The sequence below is a fragment of the Callorhinus ursinus genome, unplaced genomic scaffold, assembly GCF_003265705.2.
Source record: "Callorhinus ursinus isolate GAN/ISIS: 27379988/994484 unplaced genomic scaffold, GSC_fseal_2.0 scaffold17, whole genome shotgun sequence".
Lineage (NCBI taxonomy): Eukaryota > Metazoa > Chordata > Mammalia > Carnivora > Otariidae > Callorhinus > Callorhinus ursinus.
Window position 1 is genome coordinate 4,086,097 of NW_027397079.1, and position 18,410 is coordinate 4,104,506.

Genomic DNA, 18,410 nt, shown 5'->3' on the forward strand with positions numbered 1-18,410 from the left:
AGTGTATGTGAAGATAGAAACACTAAGAGCTCAGAGCATTCTCTGCAATTACTGCATCAGCACAATACTGAAATCTGAACTTCAGGATGTCTAGAAAGTCATTCTGAAGTTTATAATTGCAGAATGATGCACAGGTAGACAAAGCAAGAGAGAAGAGCTCAGATCTGAGCTGGAGCAAAGACAAAACCCCTTACCTGGCTATTACTGAGTTATTTATTTACCATTAAGTCCTTTATTTTAAAGGACTTGATGGTTAACATAAGAACTATGCCATACCCTTTCTGTGAATCAGTCTATACATCTATGTGCCGACATATGTGCGTGTACTCTTGTTTTGTTTATCCTTTTTTTTCCCATTCCTTTATTTTAATTTTACCCAGTTCATCTATTTGGTGTTCCCCTAAAGTTCCATGTTAAAGAAGCTTCCTTGTACTGTTAAGGGAAGGCATCCAAACCAGGTGGATCTAACCCACATTGCGGTTGGTCTGGTTCCCTGGCACACAATTCTGCTGGGATTCGTCATCTGGGAACACACTTCCACCCACCACACAGTCATCTTGCCACTGCGGTCACACGGTTAGAGCAACAGGTCACTGATCCACAATCCTTTTTGGTGTGTGGCACAAAATACACAGACTAGGAAACAAATATACAAATAAATGGATAAGTAGAGGGTTCCTTAATTTTATTAAAATACATTTTAAAATGCCCCAGCCCAGTAGACAGGAAAGCATTTAATAGTGCATTGGATCATTTAAAAAGAGTTTTTCAAAAAATAATAAATAAATAAATAAATAAATAAATAAATAAATAAATAAATAAATGACAGATAGATAGATAGATGATAGTCTTCCTCAACCCAAAGAACAAATAATCCAATCAAGAAATAGGCAGAAAACATGAACAGACATTTCTGCAAAGATGACATCCGAGCAGCCAACAGGTACATGAAAAAGTGTTCAACATCATTAGCCATCTGGGAAATACAAATCAAAACCTCAATGAGATACCACCTCACACCAGTCAGAATGGCGAAAATTAACAAGTCAGGAAACGACAGATATTGGCGGGGATGCGGAGAAAGGGGAACCCTCCTACACTGTTGGTGGGAATGTAAGTTGGTGCAGCCACTCTGGAAAACAGTATGGAGGTTCCTCAAACAGTTGAAAATAGAGCTACTCTATGACCCAGCAATTGCACTACTGGGTATTTATCCCAAAGATACAAATGTAGGGATCCGAGGGGGTACGTGCACCCCAATGTTTATAGCAGCAATGTCCACAATAGCCAAACTGTGGAAAGAGCCAAGATGTCCATCGACAGATGAATGGATAAAGAAGAGGTGGTATATATACACAATGGAATATTATGCAGCCATCAAAAAATGAAATCTTGCCATTTACAAAAATGTGGATGGAACTAGAGGGTGTTATGCTGAGTGAAATAAATCAATCAGAGAAAGACCATTATCACATGATCTCACTGATATGAAGAATTTAAGAACCAAGGCAGAAGATCATAGGGGAAGAGAGGAAAAAATGAAACAAGACAAAGCCAGAGAAGGAGACAAACCATAAGACACTCTTAATCATAGGAAAAAAACGAGGGTTTCTGGAAGTGGGGGGATGGGGTAAGTATTGGGGAGGGTAAGTATTGTAATGAGCACTGGGTATTATATGAGACTGATGAATCACAGACCTGTACCTCTGAAGCCAATAATACATTGTATGTTAATTAATTGAATTTAAATTAAAAAAAATCTTCCTCCATATGATTTTGAATATTTGATAGTGACAGGAACCTAGCAACAAATTTACCAAACCCCATCCCACAGGAGAGAAGTGACCGGAGTGCAGTTCTATGAAAGTTTTGGCATAGGATGACAAGTGCTTGGCCCAGTAGCCTGTGAGTTCAAAGTGGATGAAGAATTACTTACTCTGAGCATCCTTTGAATTGAATCTGAACATTCCAATTGCTATGACCCATCATGTTGTCAATAGCCACTATCTTTCCTAATAATACACAGCCCTTTCTTAGTGAACCCCCTATTAGTGGATTTAACATGGGCAGGAGGACTCTTGAATCTCGTCCTCTTGGGAACTGGTGATCGACATTTGCCACGAGTCTCTCTGGCAGTGCCTTCGTGATTACTGTTTTCAGATATGCAAAATTTCTAAGCAAGCCCTCTGATCTTAGAAAACTCCACCGATGTTGTTTTGTTTTGTTTTGTTTTCCTTAAATGAATGCTCTTGGGGGAAAAAAAAATCCCTCACATCACATAAATGGTTTCTTGTTTTGTTTTTTTCTGTATTAAATGATTTGTTTCTCTCTTTTTGAATTTAGAATCAATGCTGTTTGCCCTCCTGTGATCTTTTATTTTTAACAATGTTATAATTTACACATTATAGGGAGGATTAGCAAAATCATAACCTTAGCTTTTTCTATTCATTTTAAAGATACATACATATATACATTTCTTTTTATTTTTTCTTTTTTCCTACCACAGAAACTTGACATTGGTAATTTCCCGAGGTTAACCCCTGTGGAAAATGTCCTTCCTGATTCTGTCAGGATACATTTAAGGAAGTCCTTGGTCAATTTCAGGAAGATATGAAATCTGTCAGTTGAGGGGCAGAATTCTTTGAAAACACAGTGACGGCTGGGAGGCTTATAACCAGTGAGATGTCAGCTTATCATGAGGAGGTCACACCGAAGCCTGAGGGACTTCAACCCAACTTAATTCATATCCATGTATATGCTTCTCATTCTTGGCCTCTCCCACAATTAAATAACCCAATATTCAGGACTAATGATGTTCTTTTAAAATGCATCTAAATGTCTTAGACAAGATACTGTGAAACAGATATTCTTTTTTTTTCTTTAAAGATTCTATTTATTTATTTTAGAGAGAGCTAGAGAGAGAGCACAAGTGGACAGAGGGGCGAAGGAAAGAATCCCAAGCAGACTTCCCGCTGAGCACAGAGCCTGATGAGGGACTCAATCCTAGGACCCTGAGATCATGACCTGGGCCAAAATCAAAAGTCAGACGCTTAACCGACTGAGGCACCCAGACACCCTGAAAGAGATCTTCTTAATTCTAACTAGTCCACAACATCAATGAAGACCAATTTTCCCTTCATCATCTATATACTTTCTTCCTTGATATTCTGACTGATATCAAGAAGGAATTCAGCTCAATGTCAGTGTCCTCAACTTTATATTTTAAAGGTTATAACAAATGCTGACTGCCAGAGGTACTAATTTAGTTTAAAAATAAATGACAAATTCCCTGACAATTTTAACAGATGTACAGCCAGCAAATAAAATATTCATATTCTAAACTTTTTATTCTTTGGCATTGTCAGTTGACCCAGATGTTTAGAAAGTTGTGTCATGAGGTCACGCCCTTGGGGTTTGAGTTCCAAAAACATCGATGAAGTGGCTTCTCTGAATACCAGATAACAAACATTTTGTAGGAGTGAGCTAATGTGTTAGATCAGCACAGAACCACTAATGAAAAGGTTTATAAATTTAAAAAAATAAATATATATTGAGCACCTATATTCTCCAAATCAGTGCAAATTTGTTTTCAAATCTAGCTCTCTCATTACTGTTAGCCAAATTCTTCATGTCTACATTTCACCTTCTCTTCTATAAAAAGTGTTATAACACCTCTGCATGATAATTTAAAAGACAGAGAGAGGAGAAGAGAGAGAGAAAAGAAACTTTTGGAGATCATGGACATGTTTATAGCTTTGACGGTGGTGATGTTTGCACAGGTGTTTACTTATCCCCAAACTCATTGAGTTGTATACATGAAAAACTATGTACAGCTTCTTACATGTCAATCATATCCAATAAAGTGTTTTAAAATTTTTAAAAGGTTAAATATTATAAACATAAAAAGTGCTTGCATCTTTAAGAATTTGATATTTTGGATATATTTACTCTTAGATCCATATATTAGATATTTTATATAATCTTAATCTTTAAATTTCACTAGACATGTGATACTTCAAATGCTTGCAACATGATCAGAAACTGAAGTGAATGTTCAATGAACAATCACAATGTGAGTTTCCTAATCTGGGTGTGATAGTAAACAAGCCAACAATTCCATGTTACCAATCACTTGCTTCAAAAGAGAATGACTGAAAGAAACAAGTACATGATTACCTCTTCATAAAATGATCTCCTTCCCTGGTGGTGTCATCTAGCGTAGGATCTTTTGTAATGGAAGTCTGTGCTCTCCATTTTCCCAACCCCAGACAGCTTTGGTCCCTCAGCCACAATGTTCCTTCCTCTGCTCCAGCCCCACGTGGAACTCTCTGCTCTTGGATCCCCTGTGCTCTGTGCATTTGCCTAACCAGCACCTGAACCCAGCCTGTCCTTTCCTGCAATCTTCCATGAATGCATGACACTTGTCGTTCAAAGCACATGAACTGAAAAGTCATCTCCTTAGTAAAGACTGACCTGATCCACACAGCCAGAATTTATTCCAGTAGAAGTTATTACTTATGATTTTGTTTGATATTGAATTCTTCTCTGGTGTCATCGCTTTTGATGACGATGGTGATGGTGATGATTTAACATATCCATCTTCCTTTGGGTTCTAAGCACCCAAGTTTGAGAGTTGATGTTCATAGATTTCTGTTTCTTTAGACTAATCACCTATGACATGGTTGCATTACACACACACACACATGCACACACACACACACTGTAACCGAGCCTGACTCCAATTTTGACATTTAACTACTGACAGCTTTCAATGCTCACCGTCCCTCTTCACCCTCTCCCCCACATCTCCACAAACTGATAAGAAATCCTGAATGTTTGCTCCACTGGTGGGAAGATTCAGACCATACAAGCCCCTGCCTGCATGGAGAAACCCTCTCAGAAACCCATCCCCAGCCACAAAATCCCCCAGGACATTGCCCCTTCCTGTCCTCTAAGCCATTTCTGGACCAGTTTGGGATGCTGAACTGCTCTCTTCAAAGACCTCAATTTTGTGAGTAAGAAAGCCTTTCCTATCCCCTTGGGTGGCATCATCAGTCTGGATATGTAAACCAAGCCTCCTGCATCCACGGGGCAGTTATAATGCCCCCCCACACACGTGTGCTTGTGCACCCACACATATGAGGACACATATGACGAGTTCCTTCAATTCTACCCAATCCCCTTCGCCATCATAGGTCGAGACCCCACCTCACACCTTCACATTCCCAGCTTTTCAAAGCAGCTGTTTTCTGTTTAGCCATTCATATATGAACAAACCAAATAATTGCATGAGGACATTTTGAACCAGAGTGCCTGGGATGAGGCTGGTTTGTCACGCTTGGAAAGAGCTGAGCAAAAGAACAGTAAACAAGCAGCATTGCATGTTGGTTTTGTGCAAGAGCCAGCCCCTGTCCCGAGAGTAACTAGGTCAACAATTCCTAGGCCAGAGGAAAAGCAAGATCCAGCTCCAGGTTCCTGGAGACTGTTGGCTGTTTGGTGACCTTTACAAGGAACGTCTTTGAATGTTTCCTTTTGATCAAAGCCTCAGAGTGCTTAACCTTACATTTTTAGTTAATTTTTTTTTCTTTTGCCTCCATTAAGATCAATCCCACAGTGAGTGAGAATTATAGAACAGTAGTTTAAACATGTTTTCTCATAGCTGCTGTGATCCTGCCAATTCTATCATAATAGAACACTTTCACATGGAAAAAAGAAAGGCAATTCAATTAAAAACTGCATTATAGAAATGCTAAGGGTCCAATTTCAACTCAGGATGGCAATGAAATTTAAAGTAAAGACAGCAAGTATGTGTTTTAATGTGCACTTAGCTCCCTGGATATAATACACAATCACTAATAACGTAGGACTGAAAATCACAGGTCCATTGTTGTGGTTCAGATATACAACCTAAGTTACATGCCAAGGGCAAAAATAGCTCATATTAATGTCAAGGGGAACCCTCTGTATCCACTGAGAACCACATTTAATTATAAGGTTGGAATTTTAATTTTCACTTCATTTCATTGCTTGTGTGAGTTTAAGTTAATCCTGTAATACTTTTGGAATGCTTTCTCATAGTGACTTTATGTGTACTTTAAAACTGTGTATAAAAAAACTGGTTTACAGAAAAACATTTTGGGGAAAGAGCATGGGTATTGAATTCATTATTTATGTGTTCACTCATTCAATAAGTACTTCTTCACTCTGATTATGTGTGAGGGAGGGTGTCAGACTTTAGGAAGCTTGCTTTCTACAGGGAACAGACAGACAGTAAGAAACAAGCATGATCAATAAGCCCGGGTATCGTGTATAGAAGGCGGCGAGTCCCCCAGGAGAGCATGGAGATGGGTAGAGGGATCAGTACAGCAGGTGGAAGGCAGGTTCCCATCTGATAGGCAGACTTACCTCTCAGGCTAGCCAAGCCTACCCTAACCCAGGTCAAAATCAACAGCAAGTTTCTGTGTCATAGTAGGGCAAAAGCATGCCTCTCACTCAGACTACATCTCTGAAGCAATGAAGAGCATCTCTATCCACTTACTCAGGCATGCAGTCTGCTGAGGCCAGGGCATTGTGGCGTGACCCTCTGAGCATCCTCGGCCACTGTAGCAGGTGAGAGCAAACTGTATGGCCCTGTGCTGATTCTTCTATACTCGGCACACAAGAGAAACAGAGTACTCTGCCCTTACCCTCTGATTGCAAGTAGTCATAGGCCCCGCTTAACTGCAGGAAAATGTGTGGCAGCAGAAAACATTTGGGGTGTACCACTAACTCTTCTGCATCAGGGCAGGCCAGCAACGTAAGGGTGCAAGGCAGAGGGAGGGAAGAGCTGGTGAAAAGTTTCTGAGGTGGGCGTGTGCCTGTGGGATTGAGGAAAAGGGATGGTCCCAATTTATCACACACATACACATCTGATAAGAGTAGACATTCATCATCTGTGCTACATGGACACTTAGGAGTCCCCAGGGGGGCCTTCTGGGTTGGAGGAGTGATCTATGAACTTGAACTCGATAAGCCAGGATTTTAATGTATGTGTTTCTGACAGTGGGAAAATGATGTTGGAGCTTCCTTAAGATTCTAAAATAAGGAACCCATGATACCTAAATTTTATTTTTATAAAACAAAAATAAAACACTATATCACATCACTGCTGCATAACTACTTTGGTAAATATTATACAAGAATTACTGGGGGCTCCTGGGTGGCTCAGTCGGTTAAGCGTCTGCCTTGGGCTCAGGTCATGATCTCAGGGTCCTGGGATCGAGCCCCATGGTGAGCTCCCTGCTCAGCAAAGAGCCTGCTTCTCCTCTCCCTCTGCTGCTCCCCCTGCTTGTGCTCGCTCACTCTGTGTCAAATAAATAAATAGAATCTTTTAAAAAATACCAATGATGTCTTAAATTATATAATTTAACAAGACAAAATATATATATTGTCAGTTTCAGTCTTTCTATCTGCTGTAGACTAGCTCTGTTCCATATTCATATGGAACATATGATGCAAGTCAGTTATGAAATTTAATTTTACCAAAGCCACACTAAACAGTTGAAAATAAACAGATGAAATCGATTTTAATAATATATTTTATTTACTTGAACACATCTAAAGGATGGTTTTGATGTGGATTCGACATAAAGATACTCAGCAACATCAAAATCTAGTGTGCATTTTCACGTAGGACACCGCTCAGGTTGGACTACCCACCATTTGGTGGGGGCACAGCCCTGCTGGCTGAGGGCTACCATCTCAGAGAGCCCAGTTCTAAACCATCAGGCACCACCCAAAGTCAGAATTCAGAAAAGCTGCCCTCTGTTCTGTCAGCTCAAATACACATGGATATTCAAAAACAAACATAAAAACAATGGGTGTTGTGACTCTCAGTATTACATGTAAAGCTCTAGTTCAGAGATTCAACCATGGAGCCTTATACAGCAGTAGAGATTTTGTTACCTTCGCCAAACAACCTACTACAGTGCACATCTCTGAAGGTGGCATCTCTGTAGATTAAACAGAAACGTGGGAATAAGAATAACAGGAATGAGTGGTAAACAAGCATGCTATTAAGGATTTCACGCACAGTCTCATCCAGTTTCTGCAGGTGCGCTATTCCTGGTCTGCAGCACAGAAAGCAAGTGAGTTGTGCGCTATAGTGTATTTGGAACCACACAGTGCCGGGAAAGGAACCCGGTTCTGGCCGGCTCAAAGCTTTCAACATGCTGCCTTGCTCTCCTCAAACCTTCCTACAATCAAGAGGACTTCCATTCAGGAATAAAACTCCTTATGCAAACAACCTGTAGAAGAGAAAGTCCTTTCTGTATGAAAATCACTCCCCACGCAGCAGAAAATGCCTTGATGCAAATCTTTTCTGTTAAGGTTTTGTTTAAAGCACTGGATAGTGATTACAAGTGACATGGATATTTCATACTCCTCTAAGTTCCGTGTGTGCACAGCGGATCAATATCCGGGCTAATTCTAAAACTACAAAGTAGCACCTGCTGACTTCTAATTATAAGCGACTCTTTTATGAATAGCTGGGAGTATCAAAGACTCCAACTGCACGTACAACGAGCACCCACAGAAAGCTCATTTGAAGTCACAATTCATCATCCGTGTCCAACATGACAGGTAAACCTCGCAGCAAACACGCTCTGTGTCAGATGCTGCAATTAAAACGATCGGCCCCGCGCTGCGTCACGTGACCGCACATCGCTCTCCCTCGCCTGCTGCTTATAACTGACGTGCAATCTGATAACGGTTTATTAGAAGAAGGAGACCAGGAGCACACGTCCTCAAATGGAAATAAAATTATTCACTCGTGTTCCTAGATCCTAACTTAAAAGAAATAGCATTCTCATCAAATGTCTGCCTACTAGGGATTGGAAATTGCGGGGCAAGTAGCAATGCCCAGGGGAATCAGAGGAGGCAATGGACAAAAGTGGGAAGAAAGGGAACAGGGGTGGGCTGGGGGAGAGACCCCCCTGTAATACTTCAAGCACTCTCTTTTCTATTAAGTTATATCGGACCCTAGAGGAGATAAGCCAAACTCGTTTAAAATCTCCGGTATGAATTAAAATTCAATTGCTGTACATTGGGTTGCTTCAAACGCTGTAGAATTATCTTTGGGAAATCTGTGAATTCACGTTTATGAAAATTAGGTGTTGGTTGATGATTCTACTGTTATGCACCATTTCCTTAGGATATTCTTACCCAGAACTACTGTTGGCCATTTCACAGTGTCTAACAAAATGATTCCTGCAGGCTTTATTGAAACATGAAGGGCTTCCCTGGAAAAACATCTGAATTAGTGGCAAGTAATTGCCATTATGAACACAGTTTTAATTTGATAGTTCATTTTGGGCCCCAACTGTTTTCCCACAGCTCGTCATCAGCTTATGAGTCATCTCTTTAGATTTCTACCAGGGCAACAGCTCAGGAATCCAGCCCGGGGGTCTCATAGGACCTCTTTGAAAAGTCGCCTGACAGGTTTTGCCAAATTCTGTTTTCCCCTTTAGAACAGTTAAGTAGTGAATAAATAAAAGAAATGAAGTGTATGCATATGCAACTTTTGCCACTCAGTTTCTAGACAGCTAATTAAGTTTTAGGATATCTGGATTCCAAAGCATAAAGCCCTTAAGTGGCACAGAAAACCCAGCAGGACTCCATGTCTGAATGGCCCATAACTCTAGCCTATTTCTAAGGATTTGTCACTTTAATGGAAATAGCCTGAAATCATAAGAAATTGTGACTAAAGAAATTCCATCACCTTTAGAAATTGCCCATTTATATATAATTTGAAACCATTTTATATAAATTCCACAGACTAAGCTATCATTTTCATGAATGAAATGTTGTTTCATAGTTTTATGGGGCACATTATCTAGTGACCTATCAGAAAGAACATTCCAGTTATGATCAAAGTATCATCTGCTTGCGAGTTTAGCACTGTACCACTGAATATGCAACTCAACTTCTCAGTCCCATATATGGTGCACGTGACTGAGTGAAAATGTTGACAGTGGTCATCCAGGATTGTTCACCCAGGATTGCCAATGTCAGCATCGACCAGGGACTTCTATCCTTGGAGTTGTGAGGTGTAAAAGCTCTAGACATCATTGTTACCAAATTTATGTGTTTGTTTTCCATTATCAGATATTTTTTGTAATTTAGTGTTCAAGAGACTCCCCAGCATATGGCTCTGTGAAAAGTCTTAGTGTTCTTTTGTCTCTTATTTCTGAAGTGTCTTATGACACAAGAAAGTGTGACTCCTGTGTTCACAGAGGGATGGACTAAACCAAACAGGCTGTAATGTAACTATTTAAGCAGAGTAGGTTAAGAAGAAGGGGAGAGGGTAGAGAAAGTTATCCTCGTTTTTTTTTTATCATGTTACAATCCCTTTCCAGTCAACACATATCACAGAGAAATGAAAATACATCAAGAAAACAATTTTAGGAGTAAGACTCTATAGAAAAGACCAACAAGGACTAAATAGATTGTGTCTGTGTGAAGTGAAATGGTTAAGACAAAATGTATCCAGGACACACTGGAACATGAAACTACCTAATGGGCACATGGAACAGGGGCTCTCCAGTACACCAATGATAAGGGGGTTGGAAAAGGATTTTAGAAGAATAAGACTTAAATAAGCAAATATGCAACTTCTCCAGATCACTTAGCTAAAGAATGAAATTCAGAATCCAGTGAACAAGAATAAAATAATGGAGAATAAGACAAAATTGGACAACTAAATGCATTTTAATTGCTTTATCCACCATTTCCAAATGAACTTGTGGATTCTACCTCTAATTTGCCTATATAAATAACTTTTTCAATTTATTCTATGGAGAACTCTTTTCTCCTACAGAGAGTCAGCAAAACTTTGGAGATTTGCATTGTGATCACTTTCCCTGTGAGGTGATTTCTCTCACACATACTCTAAGAAATCTTCACTTTTCAAACATCTGTCCTTGCCTTCCAACTTTTGTAAGATAATGCTTTCGATTCATGTCTAACTTTAAACCATTTTATAAAATTCCACACACAAAATTCCATGTACAACTACCATATATAAAAATAATTTTTAAACATTTGTCTAATCAGAAAACTCTTTGAAAATGTTAGCTTTGTACTTTCTCCCTAATCAAATCTACACATAATGTTACAGAAAAACAATTGCCTGGCAGTTTCATTTCTTTTTAAAGACTTTATTTTTAAATAATCTCTCCACCCAACATGCAGCTTGAACTCACAACCCCGAGATCAAGAGTCATATGCTCCACTGACTGAGCCAGCCAGCCCCAGCCTGACAGTTTCAGTTGGTTCATTTTCGTTGCTCCCCACCCCTAAACATGCCATGGTTGATAAATCCAGGGTCAGACACTTTGATCTGTCAGACATTTATTTTTTTTTTGCTTCTAAGTTATTTTACTTAAAGACATCAGAAGCCTTTATTTTCTTAGTACTGACATTTTATTTATTTAGACACTTTGAAAAGATGCAATGTGAGGCACTTCTAAAAATATTCAGTCGATGACTCAATATCATTGTCCCTTGTGAAGATGGTCTCTGGGGAAGCTACAGGTGCACTATGGGATGGTATTGTCCCAGACTCTGGTTAGGAAATGGAATAAATTTTTCACACCAAGACTTGTGCCTCTTCGAGCCACCTGGCAGGAATCCAGTACCCCTTCCAACACCAGTTTTATAACATATGACTGTGATTGGCATAAGTAAAATCTTTCAAAGATGCTTTCAAACAGGTTTGCTTTGCTCTGCTTTGGTTTGTACAAAATAATCATTCCAGACAGAAAGATTTCAAGGCTGCTGGTGGTATTGTTTGCTTTGTCTCATTTCTGCATTAGTTGATTTTTTTTAATAGACTGGTGAAATTCCTTTAACAAAAGTTTCTAAGACTGAGGAAAGCATTTAATTCTGGGGGGAAAAAAAACTTGACCTTGAGCATAGGCTACTGATAACTTACACATTTAAACAAGCTTAGTATTACGAATAAGTATGAAGAAACACAAGTCTAAGTTTAGATGTGATTTTTATTGTGTTGTTTCATCTGTACCAAGACTTTGGACTTAAAATGTATAAAAAACTACTTTAATCTAGGCAAAGATTCACAGTTTCATCTGAGAGACTGTGTTGAAATAAAAGAAAACAAGAGGAATTATGTAAGTCCACAGGATTGTACCATGGAAATTCTGGATGGTCAGTGTCTAGATGATTGTCTAATTATCAAGAGCCAGGAAAGAATCCATCAGTGGGATTCTTCTAATCTCCACATTTTTTATAAATGTCTACAAAAGTCCCTGAAGTGCCCTTTTTGCCTCTCATGCATGGCCATGGGGCTCATTCAGGATGAGGGTTGGAGCTCTATGGCAAAGGATCCAGCTCAGAAGAAAATATTCTGGGCTTGCTGGTTAAGTATTAATAAGGAAAGAGGATTTTCTCCCTTCCTATCCTCCATGGCCCCCCACTCTCCTCTAAACAAGAGTGGTTACTGCATCTGAAGGCAGGCAGTCCAGAGGACAAAACATCTCCTGCTAGAGGCTCCTCCCTGCCACCTCCATCCCCGTGTCTCAGAGACTTGCTTCTCATCTGCCTGTGTATTGCGGTGGGTCCCAGCAGGAAAGAGGTCCCTGTGCAAGGGGACTCTGTGCAGACCAGCTTCAATTATGAGGACCTGGGAATGATATGCAGACTTAATTACTGCTTGAAACTCCTGAAAAGTGCATCTGTAAATACTGTAGACTGGCTCCACAGTTAGAATTGGATACATAGTCTCATATATTTTAATACTTTAAACATAATATCCTTTACAACTAAAAATTATCTGAAGAGAATGTGTGAACATTCCACTTTTGCTAGCTTAAACAATATTTACATTGGTTTAAAGGGTACATATCTGAGCACACATTTTTGGGAAAATGAATACAATATAAAAACCCAGACTTACGGCATGATTTACCAGAAGCACATAAGCCTTCAGAAATCAGAATGTGAATTACTTTTAGACATGTAACATGTATAGTTTCTCTCAAGAAATCTAGGAATCAGGTTGATAGTATTATTTGTCTAGTGACTGTCTTTAGTAAAACATATTGAAGCTTGAGATTTTTCTATTTACAATTGGCAAATTGCTGTCAATCAACCGGAGTAAAATCCGAAGGCTTTTTTACCCACTTCCTATCACCATGCTTTGTATCTCTTGCCACAAAGTCAAGCTGATGGGAATAGACAGGAACTCCCTCTAATTATCCAAATACTTTACATCTAAATTGTCACAGGGGTGGTTCCAGAAGATCCCATCAGTCTCATGGAGCTTGCTGTGGGGTTTCCTGTCACTTGCCACTTTCACTTCTATGATCTGAAGTCACCAGTGGGTAGCAGTTTGCTTGGCGGTCAGTGGAATCCTCCCTTGGCTGCCACAGTGTCCTGTAAGAGCTCTGTACCTTCTCATCTTTCAAAGCACCAGGAACCTAAACAAGGAGCTCTGTAGCTGAACCTCTTTGCCACAAGGTAAATAGCAGCAGGGGCAGCGTGCTGTAATTTCAGAGTTATGATAGTCTTAATAAATGATGCACTTGGTGGGTTATAAATCATCTCCCTCTGACCACCTCTCTTGGCATCCTATTATAATACTCAGTGATGTGACAGCTAATAGCAGTCCCAGTAAATGATGACAATGATTAGTTTCTCGAGAGGATTTTCCAGTTGAAGAACAGGGGTGCTGAAACACTGAAGGCTTCACACACTTAAGTTGCAAATAGACCATCTCAGTGTCTGACACCGACCTCTTCTCATCAGGTGACTGAGTCCTCTGGGGCTGTGATCACAAAATACCCCACACTGGGTGACAGTTCTGGAGGCTAGGAAGTCTGAGATCATGTTATTGTCATGGTTAGGTTCAGGTGAGGACTGCAGACATCTGTCTTCTTGCTATTTCTTCACATGGCAGGAGGGGTGAGGGATCTCTCTGGGCTAACCGTCATAAAGGCACTAATCCCATTCATGAGGACTCCACTCCCATGACTTCATCACCTCCTTAAAGGCACCACCTGCTAACAACTCCTAACATCGTCTTGTGTGTCGGGTGGGAGAGGAAAGAGGTAAGATTTCAACATATGAATTTTGGGGGAAGACAAACATTTAGTCCATAACATCAGATAACAGTATCACATATCTTTGAAAGAATATGTACAGATGCCAAATATTTATTTAAAAACAGGCCATGTTGTGGGGGGAAATCACAAAAGATAATAGAGGAAGTTCATTTAAAACTAGAGAAAAATTGGTTTCAAAGAGTCAGGACATCAGAGCCCAGTAAAAAATGGGCAAAGGATAAGAATAGGAATAGACATAGGAGAAATGTGTTGGGTCAAACAGATATACTCTATCCCATTAGTAATCAGGAAAGCAGTAAATGAGGGGTGTTGCATTGCCTGCCCATATGATGACCAAATTATAAAGCAGGTGTGTTTTTAAGTGTGCTGAATTATGGGGAAACGGTCCTCCACAGATCCTTGGCATCACGGTGGAGTGGTGTACTGGTGGATTTACACCAGCAATTGGTAATAATTAGAATTTGAGTACATACTTTTGTTTCAGCAATCAAACTTCCAGAAAATACCCTTAAGAAATTCTCACATGAAAGAAGGGCCCATGAATATGGATGGATGGACAACCATGGTAAATTCTCAGATAGAAAGAAACATGATACAACTAAATCTACATGTCAACAGATAAAATTTTAGTTAAATATTTGTACATTTGCACCAGGGAATACTAAGTGACCATTTTTTTATACGAGGTTGGTCTACTATACTTTAAAACATGAAATTTTCATGTTTCAGTTAAGAAACAGGTTACAGGATAATATACACATCTGTTTCAGGTTGAATATTTGTATCTGCCCCAAATTCCTATGTTTAAGCCCTAACCCCTGATGTGATGGTATTTGGAGGTAAGGCCTTTGAGAGGTAATTAGGTTTCCGTGAAGTCATGGGGGTAGAGGAAGGACCAGGTCCCTCTCTCTGCCATAAGAAGACGAGGCAAAAAAGAACTGTCTATAAGCCCAGGAAAGTGCCTCATCAGTAACCAATGATGCCAGGACCCTGGTCTTGGATTTCCAACCTCCAGAATTATGAAAAAATAAATGTCTGTTGCTTAAGCCACTTGTCTATGTTATTCTTTTATAGCAGCTTGAACAAAGTAATACAACATCCTATAATATAACCTATGATTAAAAATAGTCCCCTGCATGTTTGTGTATGTGTATAAACAAAGAAATATCTTCACAAAAACAGTGGTTGCCAATGATTATAAGTAGAGAGGGTTTGGGTAAAGGGGAGTTTTCACTTTTATTCTATATACATGTGCATTATTTCCATTTTAATTATTACTTAATTATCAAACACTTAATTATTAAAAAACCAAACCTATTCTGCACTTAACTACCTCTAATATGTTCACCTTTATGTACCAGCTGCGTACCCAGGCTGTTTGCTCTTACTCATCTTCCTCATTTGGTTTCAGCACTGCTCACTGACTCCTCACAGAAGTGGAAGACAAAGAAAAGAGAGATCAGTGATTTTCAAATCAGTGTATTTAGTATCCTCTAGCCACAAAGGATCCAGAACTGGTCAGCATGAAACTTTCAAACGGCCTGTGGTTTCCTTGAGGCTTTCTACCCTTGTTTGCCCAAAAACGTGTATAATAATAACACTCTTTATGAGATATCATAGAAAAAATTATATGTGGAAATACGAATTTTTGTCTGTTTATTTCTTAAATACACTAATTTAATGGCCCAGGAACATAGCAGAGTCTCATTCCTTACTGGGGTCTGTGTGTTGGTGTATTTTTAATTACAAAACACACACGCCCACCACATGGGTCAAAGGTTTCTGAGCTGTGTTTGGTTGGAACTATCCGCCTATTTCTCAGGCTAGAATAAGCAATTATAATCATGACAGATCTGTTAATAGAAATGAAGCAATCACCTAAAATGTAAATAATCTTTTATCTTTTTTATAACAGAACTAAATTATGTACATAAGTATCGAGAAAAAAAAAGTAGAAGTGGGAATTCTGAAGGAGTCAAAGACAAAATTTTCTACTGACAAAGTAGAAGCAAGTTTTTGTCATTCTGACACACTTCAGTCTAGAATTAAATGGTAGTGAGCGTAAGACAGAATATTTGAATAAAATATGGTCATAAAACTGTAGAACATCAGTCACTTTCTATTTTTAATTTAATTTTTTAAATAGAAATTAAAATTAGCTTTGAAGAAAAAAGGAACTTTGATTTCTCTGGAATATTCTGGCTGCCCAAGAAATTTGTGAAGGGTGTCTCCAATTGTAAAATTGTGAATCACACCACCTGATTTTATATAAAATGATTAGTGATTTTTTAAAAATATTTTATTTATTTATTTGAGAGAGAGAATGAGAGCGAGCATGAGTGGGGGTGGGGGCGAAGGCAGAGAAAGAAGCAGACTCCCCACTGAGGAGGGACCCCAATGTGGAACTACATCCCAGGACCCATAAGATCATGACCTGAGCCAAAGGCAGCCAGGCACCCCAGGATTAGTGATTTTAAGAGGCCATTTGATAATGCTGACACACACACACACACACACACACACACACACACACACATATACTGATCTATTAAAAGTGATTTTTTTAAAACCATTAATGACAATCTAAAATGTATGAGCTTCTACTTCATTGTGGGTCCAAATGTTCCTTTAAAATAATTTTATAAAGATGTATAAATAAATGATAGATACAGATATAATATTTTGTAATATAGGCTATCAGGAATACCTGTTGTACAATTATGCTAATTCAGTCATTTTCCTGAAAGGCAGACTTGATCACATTTGTGGCGACTCCACAGTATCTTGTGTGATTCTATTCCATTCATATTAAAAGGGAATGCCTGTTGGTTTAATCTGTCATGTTGATCGATATCCGGTTATTTATAGATTTACTGGTCATGATGCAGCTCCAGTGATCAAGCAGTATGGGATTTTTGAGCCAGGAAGAAAAAGGAGGTACTACTACTTATATAGCACATACAATGCACCAGGCTGTTCACCACAGTTATCATGCTGGATGCTGACAACAACCCCAGAAAGTAGCTAGCAATAGTTCCAAAAATGAGAACCTGAGGCAGAGAGACTGTCAACCATCTCAGATAGAAAGTAGCAGTTAGGTTTCCCGTGCCTGTTAGCTGTCCCAACGTTCTGGTGACAGAGCAAGCCTCACGCAGTGTAGGGCTCATCTGCACAGATGTGGTTAATGAGCCTCTTCCCGCCACACTCAGCAGGTTGAAGCCATGAAGGGTGACACACGTGGCGGCCACCGGGCAAGGTTGCAGTGGCACAACCCAGGACTTGTCACAGAAGTGCCACTTGGGGGAATTTTAAGTGAAAGGCACATTCTCCCATGAAAAAGCCACACAATTTCAGCTTCTGCCACCTCTGTAACAGGGTTCACAGAGAATCGAAACGTGGTCCAAATAAAGAAAGGCAGCTCCTAAGGAATCGGAGAGCTGTAAACCTTATTAAGGACAAGAGTCTACGTGAAATCCTAGCATTGCACAAACCTGTGCCGTGGCTAGAACTACAGAAGTATAATTAGCAAGGAGTAGTAACTGTCACTGGGATATGAGTGTTGGGAAATCACAGAGAATGAATTTTTCTGTATGTAATCATTGCATTGATAACATGACTGAGATTGGAAGTAGAAAAATGCATTGATAACATGACTGAGATTGGAAGTAGAAAAATGGTCCATCGGTGCACACATAGACAGATGGAGAAGAAGATGGAAGCAGTCCACCCAGGCATGCATGCCTCACTTTGCTATGTGTAGAAAGGCATTCCTTAGAGCTGAGTTAATCACAGAAATATGCTGTAAATCTTGGAGAGGTTGTAGATTTTAAATATGTTACGTTAATAAATGTTTCACAGATAGTGCAGGTTAATAACAGAAGCAGATGCATCCCAATAGCCTCAGTAAGATTTGGATACAAAAAAAAAAAAAAAAAAGGAAAGGAAAGGAGAAAGAACGAAGAAGAAAGAAAAAACATAGTGACCAACACCCCATTATTATTTTTTTAAAGAGTTTATTTATTTATTCATGAGAGACAGACAGAGAGGCAGAGGGGGAAGCAGGCTCCCCAAGGAACAGGGAGCCCAATGCGGAACTCAATCCCAGGACCTTGGGATCATGACTTGAACTGAAGGCAGATGCTTAGCAAATTGCGCCACCCAAGCGCCCATTATTTTAATATTTAATGCTTGTCTAAGTGTGACACTCTTGATGGCAATGCAAACTGGTGCAGATACTGTAGACAACAGTATGGAGGTTCCTCAAATAATTAAAAATAAAACTGCCATGAA

The 18,410-nt window shown here is 39.4% G+C and overlaps 1 protein-coding gene across 1 annotated transcript in view; it reads right to left on the reverse strand.

Annotated features, from left to right (window-relative positions):
* CSMD1 (CUB and Sushi multiple domains 1) overlaps positions 1-18,410 on the reverse strand; it is a 2,052,675-nt gene that overhangs the window by 1,133,392 nt on the left and 900,873 nt on the right. The window lies entirely within an intron of this gene.